The following is a 12,443-nucleotide window of genomic DNA, read 5'->3' on the forward strand; positions in this document are numbered from 1 at the left end:
TCTGTTTTCATCCAAACAAATGTCAGAATCAGAATCAGAATTACTTTATTGATCCCACACGTGGGAAATTTGTTTGTTACATAGCAACTGACAGCAGAGGGAGAAAAAAGGACTAAGAATAATATAAAAAGCAAGAACAAAGAAAATGTAGCATAAATGCAAACAAAAAGGTGGTCTCATTTAAAAGCTATTTACAGAACAGTGCAGGTAAAAACACGTGCAAAAGAAATGTGCAAAATAGAAAAAAAATTAAAAAGATAAATAATAAAAAAATGCGCAAAGGTTATCTGTTGCATTGTGAATTGTTGTACGGGGTTATTGTATTGGGTATGAAGGATGAAGGATTATGAAGGAAATCTGTCTTCTATTCAAAATGTATTGACCTTCAAGAGGAATTTTGAATCTGGAGTAGCTCATCATCCAAGGTTCTTTGCTACTTGTTATCAATTATTTCAGCCAATTTAAAAAATCCTGCACATTAAAAGGTCTGTCAAGAGAAAAAGTCATCCATTCTTCTTGTTTTTGGAGGCATTTCTGTATGGCAGTGCGGATGTTGTTTAGAAAGATTCGATTTCCTTGTAATGTTAAGGTTACTCCATCAAGTCTATACATTTCCTCATCATCAAGTGACAAATCCTGATGCTCAACCACAACATTGAACAGGTCCGTATACCACTTCATAATGTCATTGACTAATGTCCAGCTTTTATCCATCTGATAAGGATAATCTAATCTCCTGCTTTTCCTTGGAATGATGAGGGACAAAACTATTCTCATTTGAGGGTACATTTGTCTCAGAAGCCTCAGGTCTTGTGACATTTGATTTGCGATCTGTTGTGGAGGCATTCGTCCCAGTTCTTTTCCTCCAGCGTGGATAACCAAAACTTCAGGGGGACCTTCTTCTTTGGAGATTGTGTGATGAAGGTTATCCACAACTTCCCTCCAGCCCATGTCTCTCATTCCAATCCACTTAACATTGGCGTCAAGATTAAAGTTTTGTCCAAAAAGATGTTTAGCTGCAGGCTGTGCCTGTGAAATATAACTTGAGCCAACGATCCAGACATCAGGTCGTCCCGTGACTTTGTGTGTTTCCATTGGTGAGGTGTCCGCTGGTATGCTGTGGTCATGCTGCCTGTGTCTGTCATTTTCACAGATGATTTTTTTCTTTTTGGTTGCAGGCAAATGTGTGTCAATTCTGCTCTGTGAGAGTTCCTCTGAAATTACTTTTCTTTTCAGGTTAGGCTTTGGGTTGTCAGGCTGGATTTCTGTCTTAAATGTTAGTGGAGTAGCAAAAAGGCTTTTAAAATCTATTTTGTGCTGCCCATCCTGGCTGTCATTTTCACAGATGACTTTCTTCTTTTTGGTTGGGGACAAATGTGTGTCAATTCTGCTCTGTGAGACGTCCTCCGAACTGACTTTTCTTTTCAGGTAAGGCTTTGGGCCAGGCTGGATTAGGCCAGATGTAGAAGGGACACAAAGACATGACTGAGGCTGGTGACTTTGGCCTCTTGAAAATGTCTGGTGGAGAGTTTGCTCAATTGTATCACGGATGGAGCTTACAAACACTTCAAATCCTTTTGAGGTGAAATGTATTCCACCTGGTTTGAAAAGCTGACTTTCACTTTCAAATGGTATCAGTTTTGGATGCTCCATCACAGCACCATTGAATAATCCGGCGCTGTATAGAATATTTTTGTTGACCGTCATCCTGTCGTCTTCTTGTTTACTAGGATCAAATGTTCCCCATGCTAACCTTGGAGTTATGCAGGAATAGGCTATTTTCATTTTGGGAAAAGCTTGATGGAGGTGTGTCAAGTCCTTGAGCATTTTATTGACAAGATCTAACCCATTTGTGTTTCCAAGGTCGTTGCTGCCAACGTGGAGAACCAAAATGTCTGGGGAACTGCTTTGTTGGGACAACTCGCTATAAAAAAGCTTAAGAACATCCCTCCAGCACATGTTTACTTTTCCGATCCAACGAATTTTTGCATTGACACCAAGGTTTTCTCCAAAGCATCGTTTAGCTGTATTTTCTGCCCCAGTGATATAGTAACCCGACCCAATGATCCAGACCGTGGGCACTTCTCTGTCCTTTGACAGCCTCTGTCTTTGGGTGCTGTCTAATGAGGACTTTAGGCCTGATTGGTGTGGGACGTCTTTGTCTTGTGTCTTTGTTGATGAAGAAAAATGTTGCCTGTTAACAGCGACAAATGGATGTTGCAGCACCTGATTGAGATTGATCCTTTTTGCAGGATCCAATGTTAGCATTTGCTTTATCAGGTCAACAAAATGTTCCACATCAGTCTGTTCTGTCTTGGAACAGATTCCTGACTTCTGATGGAGTTTTCCGAAGTCCTCCGGTGAAAAAAATTTGACATCTTTCGGAATATTTTTTCCATATTCTCTGGGTGTCTTCAAAAGCCACTGGTTTGTCCCCCTTTTGGAGTAAAACTCTTTCGTTTTGGATCCAGCATTTACGACATGGTCTGGAAAGTGACCATGAGTCTGCGTTATGTTCCAGATCATCTCATAATCCCAATAGGCCGTGTAGAATGGAAATCCCAGAAACATCTCGGCTGCAATACAGGCAAGGGACCAAACGTGGGATTTTTCAGTGGTCAGTGAACCCACAAGTGCCTCTGGGGCCATGTACCACCTCAAGTGTCTGCATGAATCCAGACAAAGGTCCCCAATCCTACTAAAATGTGTGGAAATGATCTGTTGTTCCTGGTTCCTTTCAACAAACAGCCTAATCCTGTCAGGTGTCAGAATTCCATGAGCGATTTTGGGATTCTTAAAATCTGTTGCCACCTGACGCAGAAGTGACTTGATGTCTCTCAGGTGAAAAGAAGAGACTTGCTTTTTATGTAAAATTTCCCAAAGGGAAACTTCTTGACTGGCTTGAATTTGATGCATTTTTCTTAGAATAGGATTAAATGTGGAAATCCTGAGTTGGTAAACTCAGTTGATACTGTGTTTCTTTTCCGTAAGACGTGGTTTCACAAGTGAAGCTTTTCAACACGAAAGATCAAGTGATGCAATTCACTTTGCAGGATTTTGTCTTAGGTCCTATTATTGAAAACTGGACCGATGACACGTTTCGACATGTTTTGACATGATTATGACGCACTGGCATCGTATGACATCAGCAATCATACGATGCACTGGCATTGTATGATTCTTGATGACATCAGCAATCATCATTTTGTTGATTACATCACCAACTAGCTTTTTGATGACATCAGCAATAGAATGGTTTTTGATGACATCAGCAATATTTTATGATGATAACATTTGAAATTCAAAATGTACTTAAACTTTATGTATAAAAATAAGCGCTCTACATACCTCACACAACTCAAAGCACTTCACCATTTAGAAGAAAAATAAAACAAAAACACAATATTACAATAAACACACAACCCACCCTTCATCTTTCCCACTCCCCTCCATTTAAACATAGGACCCATGACCCCACACACAAGGAATACTGATAAAAGTAACTTCTAAAAGAAATTTAAGGCTTGGGTCTGCTGTGAGGAAACAGTATTTGGGAATCTCTTCATACCAGGAGCCAGCTCGGCCGTAGGAACATCGCCAAAGTGCCCACCCAGACCGGGACAGCAAAAGGGTCCACTTCACAGCCGTGAGGCTGCAGTGTTAAACTCCAGCTACCCCAGTAAGGGCAACGTCCACGGCAACAACCACCGACCAAGCCGGCAGGATCTGGCAGAAAAGATCCCCACAAGAAACACTGGGGCTAAAATCATGATAAGATGCTAAAATTAAATACATAGGATGAAAAGAAAAACATAAAATTGAGAATAAGATTAAATGCATATAATAAAATTAAATACATCAAGTATCATATACTAAAACTAATCGAATCAATAAGCAGATAAGATAAACGAAAAGCTAAATTAAATAGGTGGGTCTTGTGTGTTTAACCTTTAAAGATAATCTTAAAAGAAATTCTTAGATGAGCTAATTTCTCAAATCTGAGTTGATCGAGTCACTAATAAAAATGGAAATAACAGTCCAAATCTTGGACTGGATTTTGTTGACCTCTTCTTTCAAATGTCTTATGGATTTACTTGACCACGAGACGGCACTGTCAGGACCAGCGTAATGATCTTTCTTTCCCAACTGCCCCTCGCTTATCCATCAGGGGGGTATTCCAGGAAGCAGGTTATGCTAGCTCCCACAGTAAGTTTGAGGCTAAGGAAGTTGATAACCTCAGTTTTCGGTTCCAGAAATGGAGGTATGTTTTAGGGCAGGGGTTGGGAACCTATGGCTCGCGAGCCATTTATGGCTCTTTTGATGGTCACATGTGGCTCGCAGACAAATCTTTAATTATACTTTTTTTTGTTCATTAGACCAGTCCTTCTCGGGCGCGATGCGATGCCAGAGGCGTGGAGTAGTATCGGGAGAAAAATCAGCGCCAGCATTATCAGTTTACTATTATCTATTATTTCACAGAGTTTGTACCAACTGGAAACCTGTGAATGGCCGTGCCTAAAACTGCGCGCTTTCTCTCTGAGAAAGAGCGCGCAGTTGCGGGGACGAGATGTGTGAGGAAGAAAGCATAGGGTGGGGGGGTTGTGGGGACAGCAGGTGAATCGCGCATTGATTGTAAAAACGTAAAACCCGCTGCCCGTCACACACTGCAGCATGTGAGTGTATGTTTGGCTACAGGTCTGCATGTGAGTAATCTGTCTCACATCTACAGAACATTCAGACCTATGATCACGTTTAAAGTCTCAACGCCTGCATGAAGCAGAAACTCACCACGTATCAACCAGACTAGACCATCAGCAAAACCACCACGACAAATACTCATCATTTATCAGCAAAACTATAACAATGTTATTCAAAAGAATCCACAGACTTATTGTACTTTAAAAATGTTGAAATTACATCAAATGCACACATTCACTTGTATATTTAGTTTTAAACATATTGTCGCGGACTGAGTTTAACTTAGCTGTTGGGCCGCGTTAAAAATTCAGGGGCCTGTTGCACAAAAGTAGAATTAAGACATCCGGGATAAATGACTGAGCTGAGCTCAATGAATCCAAACATGTGCGTCCAGGCTTAATCGGTTGCACAAAGACCAAGCCAGGATGAGCAGACACGGATTCATCAAGCCAGGTGTAACCAATCCTGGATAGGTGCGCGCTCACGGCTCACTCAAACAGACCACACCACAGATCACAGATAAACTGATTTACCATGGCAACTAGAGCCGCGTACCTTTCCCCGTCGGAAGCACAAATCCTCATGGAGGCATACGAGGAGGTAAAAGATATAATTAAGAAGAAAGGCAACAAACACCACCACAGTGATAAAGCACACTCAATAAATTTTTAAATTAAATTACCAGTCAATTAATTTTATGAAAATGTAACTTGTCATTTCAACCAGAAAATGTTATGTTTGTAAATCTTACGTGAATGAATCATGTCGATCGTACATAAAAATAATCCATTTAAAAGTTACTAATTTCAATCATGTTGATCCAACATGATACCGTTAAATTGGATACATTAGTAATCGCAAGGAATTGTGGGATTCCATTTTCTTTGTCTATCTGGGCAGATTGGGGTCTGAGTGTGAGTTTTTGTCCATGGGTTTTATTGTCTAGCTGTTTTACTCTGTTTTAACTAGTGATTTAAACTGTTATGGTTCTTTTTTTTCTGCACCATGAGTTAGAGTGTGGGAGAGGATGATGACCAACCCCCTTGTGCGGTGCAGTATTAAAGTTACTGTGCATAATGAAGAAATCGTGGTATTGGAACTCTGGTCTTTTGATGTGGGACTTTGCTGTGTAATTCATTTCTTTGATGTGAAAGTTATTGGCTGTATCTTTCGAAAACATTATCAATGTCAGATGTATAAATAACATTAAAGCAAAAAATCAAGATATATCAACTTAAATTGATTGGGTAGTCATACAAATTTAAGTTAAATAAAATTAATTTAATGAGGTGTGACCAATTAAAGTGATTCAACTAAGTTGGATCAACTTTTATTTTTTGAGAGTGAGCAACTATATTAATTTAAAGTTGGGTCCAACTGCAGTATTTAAATTGAATCAACTTAAACTTATTAGTTTGAACCTAAGTACATTAAGTAGGACCAATATGATTCATTTTTGTTCAAGTAACGCTATCTAACCATGTGGAAATCATTTCCATAATTTTTTTATGTTCATTAAAAGTGAACGTTTTTTGAGTGTAGTTTACCTGCTTTGTTTTATCCTTATTCAATAAAGGAACATAATGTTACACATTGTGTTTTCATATTTTAATGGAATGTGTATTATTTTATATGACAGAGTACTAGGGCCCACTAAGGAAAAAAGGATAAAGTCATTAATTTATGAGGCTGGTTCTTTCTGCAGAAAAGCAACATATTCTTTTTACAGTTCTGATATGACAATGTGATACTTCATATTCTGGCACATCAGCATGTCTTCGTTTATGAAACCATACTGAAGTACAATTTCACGAAATACCCCACATCTGTCATTTTAACAACTGTCCTCCTTTAAAACAACTGTTAGAATATTATGACTTGTCTTTTTTTTTCCCTCTGTGGCCCTAATATTCTATCATTTTATATATAGCCTTATAGTCTATGGGACACTAAATTATCTAATGATAGCAACATCATCTAAAACTCATTATTTATCCAAAATGATTGATATTAATGATCACAAACGTTTAAATAATGACCGTGGGTCTAGTTATATGTGATAACAATGTATAGTGAGCAGTGAAATAACTATTGGTTTCCATTTGTGGCGACTGCTGACTGACATTAGGGATGAGATTAAATAGATCCTGGAATTTAGCCTGGTCTGGAGCAGGCTAGCTCCACAGAATAAATCTCCATGGTATTTTATACCATAACATATCCTCCTGCCCCCTATCCAGCTTTAGTGCAACCGGATTGGGGATCAATTGAGCCAGGATCACCAAGATATCCTGGCTTAATCCCTTAACCTCCTTTCTGAAACAGGCCCCTGGAGTTCATTCAACGCATCAAGCAGAGATCTGATTGGCTCTCAGTTCTGTCGCTCAGCCTGTTGTTAGGTAATCTGGACCAATGAGGTTCAGCTATGGGCCGAATAAGGGAAATGGGAGGGCCGGAGCGGGAGCAGGGGAATATAAAGTTGGGAGAAGCGCTCTCTCTCGTCTCGGCGGGAGAGATTCAGGAGTTGCTGAATTAATTGTTCGGCGTTTGTTGTGGTCTGCAGTAACCAGAATAAAGAACCTTACAAGAGGTTAAGTCTCCATGCCTCAGTGTGGGAAAGGGACACTACATAAATGTATGGCTCTTTCGAAATTACATTTAAAAATATGTGGCGTTTATGGCTCTCTCGGCAAAAAAGGTTCCCGACCCCTGTTTTAGGGTATGTCAAGTTGCCCTTGCAACTCATGCTCTGAACATAACCTGGTCGGGAGCAGGTTTAGTTGAAGGTTAGTTTGTTTACAGAGAGGTGAAGCAGCATGGCGTGTCCATTTGAAGATGATTTAGTGGATGAAAAAGCTCAGATAATACTTTTTCCACCATGAGAGGGTGATAAGACCACATATGAATGTTGGAAAAATAAACTTTTTTACTTTGATCTAAATTAGTTATTTGCTTCAGTTAAGATAAATCATTTGCTTGTTAAGTCAGTTTAAAAATAACACGTAGTTATCAGACAGTTATTTCACTTTCATTCAAATTAATTCAATTAAGTAGGTGTAACTTTGGTGCTGCTGTTAGATCGGCACCGCAAGGGATTGTGGGATACCATTTCCTTTGCCTGTCTGGACGGATTTTGGTTTAAGTGTGGCTTTTTGACCAAATGCGTTTAGTTGTTTAGCTGTTTTACTGTGTTTTGCTGAGTTATTTTGTCCTACTGTGCTTATGTCTCTGCACCATGAGGGAGAGGGAGGGAGAGGATGATGTGTTTATATAGCACCCCTACCAATGAGTACTATAATGACAATGATGGATGATTTTTAATGAACTTGTCCGCAATGTGCATTTTTTCCCCGTCCATTTTATTGTTATAAAAATGAGCATATCTGCTGGCTCATACTTAGACATATGAGAGATCAAGAAATATAATTAATTAAGATGTATAAAATATTAATTGAATTGGAGTAATATGACATTTAGTTAGATTAATACATAAATTTGAGTTGTATTAACAATTATTGAGTTTTATAGACGTAAGAAATTAGGTTGAATAAATTTAACTCAATTTCTTACCAATAAAACTATTTCATTTAAAGTGGCAAAATTGGATAAGTTATATATATATATGCGTCACAAGGAAAATGGAAATAAGATCAGAAACTTGTGCGTTTACTTTGTTCTTCTACTACAAGCAGAAACTCTTTCTTTTGATGATGCAGCTGTGTTACTTTTTTGATGGACGTATAATCTTCATACGCCGTCATTAAAATCTCAGACTCCGTCTCACTAAAGTATTGCGCTCTCTTTGGTTCTCCACGCGTTTCCATGGTGACTCCGGAAATCGGTGATCTATTGAGAATGTTTTTATGTACCTTCCGTGCACGTGCATTAACCCAGGGTTACAAAGTCGAGCGTAATTACGCCAACTCATATCTGGTCTTTTGGAACCGACATACCAAGAGTAAGCGAGTTCAGGGGGATTTCAGCCAGAGTTCAGGCTTAAAGTCAGGCTAGTTTTAACATGCTTCCTGGGGCCTGTTTCAGAAAGGAGGTTAAGTGTAAACTCTGAGTGCGTTAACCCTGAAATCAGGGAAACCCTGGGTTTTCCGTTTTAGAATGGGAGGTTTGTTAAACCAGAGAAAGCAGAGTAAGTCAAACCCGTTTCTGAAAGAGAGGTAACTTATACTCAGAGTCAGTGTCCATGGTTACTTACGCTGTGAACCTAACCTGGTCGGGAGCAGGTTTTATTCTCTAAACTCAAGGTTTCTGCCGGTCCCCTCCCCTTTTTAAAGACGAAGCGGTATTTTTTGCTTTAACCTTCATTGCCCACATTTCCGTCACACAGAGACAAGTGACAAGAATGGCTTGTCCTTTTTTGGAGGACCCAATAGACGAGGAGGCTGCATTAATTCGTAGAGAATTACATTTACGTCGTGCGAGGATTTTGAGACCTAGACTCGATTTTTTGTCATTTCCCCACACGTTTTTGTTTGAGCGTTACCGTTTTTCGTTGCAATCAATTACATGTATACAATGAAAACAACATTAGATATCTATTGCTATGTAAATGTTTCATATGTCAAATATTGTCAACAAAGCCTACATCCATGACATGCTCAAATTTTACCTGATTGAGTTATGTTTTTATACTTTATATTTAGCTGCTGCCATGTTCTTTTAATTCCTGCAGGATTGCATCTACATGAAAATGAAATCAGGGACATTGAATTAGATTAATGTAACAATTACTTTTTGGAAACACAATTTGCTAGCACTGTTTACTTTCTTAATCCCATATAAACCTATACCACTTGATCAATACAAGGGTAGACAAAAATTCACTTTTACAAACACAATTGCATGTATTAATATTAAACTGACCAACGTTTGCAAGAGGGGAAGGTTAATAAAAAAAGTCCTCTAAACATTACCGACGTTAAATGCACCCCCCCCCCCCACCCCGATTGGTTCTGTACACTATGCAGCATTTCATGCAATTACACCAGGAATAACACTTCAAAAGTACACCTAAATATCGCCATTTTTAATTCACACCTTACACCTTAAGCCAATATTTTATAACAATGATTTAAATGCAAACTTGCGCATTAACTTGAGCAGCTATGTTTTCTCACGCTAACTGTCTCTGTTTTGCAGATGCAGCGGTGTTGCTTTTTATCCGGAATATGTGCTCATATTCACTGTAACTCTGCAGCAGCACGTCAAGTTCAGCTGGCGAAAAATACGCAGACCTCTTTTTTTCCACGGTTGCCATGGTGACTCGTAATATCTGCGCTCCATTGATAATGGCTTCTTATGGTCGCGGTGCGGACGCTTACCTCCGAATCAGTCCACTCAGAATTGATTGACCTAACTCCGATCAGCTTCTCTGAAACAGAAAACTCAGAGTTGTTAATCTCTCGATTGACGAACTCAGAGTTCAAGTTTAACCTCAGAGTTGGTTGAACCTCCTTTCTGAAACAGGCCCTGGGTATCACATTTCTAAAACAACAACAACAACAACAACAAACAACAATAATAATGATAATACTTGTTTAGTTTTGCCACTTTAAAAGTAATGATATATGAATATTGTATTCAATATGCTGTTAAGCTTTTTATTGTCCATTGTCTCCCATGTTACAAGATGGCAATTAAAATTTAGCAGTAAAATGGTAATTCAATGTGAACTTTTATCTGCAGTCATGTCTATTGCAAAATAGCAGTTGGCAGTTATTTGGAATTACTTTTTTGTTGCCTTTTTAGCAGTTTTAAACAGATGGAGCATGAAGAAATACTTGAAAGTTTTAGCAACGTTTTAACCTTTTTTGAATGACGTATAGTTTTGTAGCACCTCCAGTAACCAACTATTACTTTTTTTTTTACTTTGTATTGTTGTCTTCTGTATGAACGACAGAGGGCAGCAACAAGCTGTTATGAAGTCCGTGGCCAAAATATCTCATTGCTTCTTCCCTCTAGTGTTCCCATGGGGACATGTGTTTTCCCACTGGCCATTAGAGGTATAAAATCAGTTATTAATACATACCATGCATGCTTTGACATATGACTTGTCGCATATCAGGCACGAGACAAAGTCCATCCTAGTGTGGTTGTTAATCATAAAGAAAGATACAATACAAGGCAGTAATACAGATGTTCACACTTCTATGTTTGAGGATCTATTTAAAGAGACATAAAAAATTCAAAAGTAGAGGCAACATTTATGCACGCTGGCAGTCTGTTACAGACATGCAAATGGGTTTGTTCTGGAACAGTTCAATGGAAGGTGAAAGCACAACGAAAGCAAATGAAATTGAAGGGTAAGTGCAGTTTTGAAAAGAAATGCACCAGAAAAAAGTATGAAGCTGAGTCTTAAATAAAGAACTAACAACTCAGCCTGCTACTCAAACTTTTTTCTTTCTTTTTTTTTCAAACATTCAATATGTTTCAAGTATAATAGCCTCTCCTTCTGCTCTTAGATCTGGACACTGGTTTGAATGAGTCACCTTTTCACAAGATTGTGCCTTTATGTCTACATCACACACCTTTTCCAGATGGCTTTTTCCCAAAGTTGGACCACTGCTTAGTCAACAGAGTTTAAGCTGGCAGTGAAAACCTTATATATTACTGTCCAAAACGATGCAGCTTTAGCTGATTTCCCTGGTTCTGTATTGCTTTTATATAACCCTTCATTTTTATTTCCATGTATCGGAAAAATTCATTTCACTTCCTCGATGATTGTTTGACATCATTCCTACCACCTTCATCTAATGTGACCTTTATTCCCTCGTTCTTATCACACAGTTTTCTATCATCCAACAAAAAATTCACCCTGACAACTTGTTCAATACATATTATTAGTTTTAGTGGGTTCTGATAATGGCGTCCTTCTACAAGCAAACTTTGAACTTTAAAATAGTTCAATGCTAAAAACAGTTGAAACTGCTGAATCGTCACTTTGTTGGTTTACAATCCGCCCCCCGTATAACCTCACAAACTGTCACTTCTGTGTTTGAAAACTACATTAATCCGAATTACTCACTTCATAGTTCACTCTTCTTCAACCATTAAAAATTTACTTGCTGTGTCAGCTCACTTGTAATCATTAAAGTCATGATTTTTGAAGACAACAGTGGTCATAGGAATACTCCCATGCAAAAATAAGGTTATTCAGCTCCTTCTTGAAGTTTACAATAACAATTTTAAATTATTAATGGCTATTTATGTGTATTTTTATTCAATTGACTGACAGCCTAAACTTGAAACAAGACCACCAAGTCTGCAATGGTTCAATCCTTAGATTTTTCTTTGAACCCCTTCACACCTACTTAAGTTAGCATCACATTAAATGGAAAAAAAAAATGGAAGGATATTTGTTTATATAATTACAAATAAAGTCAGGCACAAAGGGGTTAATACCTAACTATGTGTGAATTCAAAGAACGGCCAATCCCACCTCTTAAAAAGTCCATGAATGTTTTCCAAGTCCTGCATTTCTGTAATAACCTTGTAGTTGCCAGTCACTTATAGCTAAAACTTTTTTTTTTCACAAGACAAAATATCCACATTGTTAGTATTTGTTGAAAGCACCTGACATGAAAATAAGTGAAATGACGGCGAGATAAAGGCAACTTCACGTCATCTAAAGATCCTTTAATGCGCAAATTTCTGCACCTTTATTTCCATTGTCTAAATTCTACATTTGTTGGTGTTTTTTGGTAGCTTTTACAGGAAAAATAACTTTACCA

Source organism: Oryzias latipes, chromosome 19, assembly GCF_002234675.1.
Source record: "Oryzias latipes chromosome 19, ASM223467v1".
Lineage (NCBI taxonomy): Eukaryota > Metazoa > Chordata > Actinopteri > Beloniformes > Adrianichthyidae > Oryzias > Oryzias latipes.